At 43.9% G+C, this 1620-nt stretch overlaps 1 protein-coding gene across 4 annotated transcripts in view; it reads left to right on the top strand.

Annotated features, from left to right (window-relative positions):
* The window catches only part of GABPB2 (GA binding protein transcription factor subunit beta 2), a 35954-nt gene that overhangs the window by 23579 nt on the left and 10755 nt on the right, over positions 1 to 1620 (top strand). The gene's annotated exons all lie outside the window — the stretch shown is intronic.

The following is a 1620-nucleotide window of genomic DNA, read 5'->3' as shown; positions in this document are numbered from 1 at the left end:
TTATACTTCCAACTACTCAGGAGGTTTTGTCAGGAGAATCACTTGACCCCAGGAGCTCAAGGTTGTGATTTTGTCACTGCACTCCAGCCTGGGCAACAGAGCAAAACATTGTCTCTAAAAAATAAAAATATATATTGGAGGTTGAAAAGAAGGGTACTGGTATAATTTCCTTTTTTAATGTCACTAAAATTTTGACTTGGCTTAAATGATTGTGGGGATTTATGATTTTTTTGAGATGGAGTCTCGCTCTGTCGCCCAGGCTGGAGTGCAATGTTGAGGTCTCAGCTCGCTGCAACCTCCACCTCCCAGGTTCCAACGATTCTGGGATTACAGGCACCCGCCACCATGCCCAGCTAATTTTTGTATATTTAGTAGAGACGGGGTTTCACCATGTTGGCCAGGCTGGTCTCAGCTGACCTCGTGATCCACCTGCCTTGGCCTCCCAAAGTGCTGGGATTACAGGCGTGAGCCACTGTGCCTGGCCTTTTTAAACTTTTTTGTACAGACTGGGTCTCACTATGTTGCCCATGCTAGGATTTATAATTTTTAAATTATTTGAACTAATGAATCAGGACGTATGGGAAGATAAGAATTAAATTTACAATCCAAACTTTGGTATTATAAATTCTAATTTATGTATTGCTAATATTTTTGTGAACATAGTTGTCAAAAATTTTAAGTTTTTAGGGCTCACCGTGTTAGCCAGGATGGTTTTGATCTCCTGACCTCATGATCCACCCACCTCAGCCTCCCAAAGTGCTGGGATTACAGGCATGAGCCATTGCGCCTGGTTGGTATTATTACCTTTATTTTTTGAGATGGAGTCTAACTCTGTTGCCCAGGCTGGAGTGCAGTGGCATGATCTTTGCTCACCACAACCTCCACCTCCTGGGTTCAAGCGATTCTTCTGCCTCAGCCTCCCGAGTAGCTGGGACTACAGGCGTGCGCCACCACACCTGGCTAATTTTTGTATTTTTAGTAGAGACTGGGTTTCAACATGTTGGCCAGGCTGGTCTCGAACTCCTGACCTTGGGATCCACCCACCTCAGCCTCCCAAAGTGCTGGGATTACAGACGTGAGCCACCGTGCCCGGCTGGTATTACCACTTTTTAAAAAACTTTTAGGCCGGGCACGGTGGCTCACGCCTGTAATCCCAGCACTTTGGGAGGCTGAGGCAGGCAGATCACTTGAGGTCAGGAGTTTGAGACCAGCCTGACAAATATGGAGAAACCCTGTCTTTAAAAAAAAAAAACTTTTGCTGCGCACGAACGTGCCTATAATTCCAGCTGCTTGGGAGGCTGAGGCAGGAGAGTCACTTGAACCTGAGAGGCAGAAGTTGGTAAGCCAAGATCGCACCATTGTACTTCAGCCTGGGCAATAAGAGCAAAATTCTGACTCAAAAAAAAATCCTTTAGCCATTCAAACAGATGTGTAGTATGTCGTGTGTTGTGTGTGTGTTGATCCTTCTCTCACTTATCTATGAGAAGAGAATTTTAATTTAAGTACAGATAATGGCTAATGGCTTTTATTAGAGGTCTCAAAATATATAAGGACTTCAGGCCTTCTTTTGACAGATGATTTCTGCAGGGTTTTTTGGTTTTTTTTTTTTTTTTTTTTTTT

The sequence above is a fragment of the Cebus imitator genome, unplaced genomic scaffold (genome assembly GCF_001604975.1).
Source record: "Cebus imitator isolate Cc_AM_T3 unplaced genomic scaffold, Cebus_imitator-1.0 Scaffold188, whole genome shotgun sequence".
In the NCBI taxonomy this organism is placed as follows: Eukaryota; Metazoa; Chordata; class Mammalia; order Primates; family Cebidae; genus Cebus; species Cebus imitator.
This window is presented reverse-complemented; position numbering and strand designations above follow the sequence as displayed.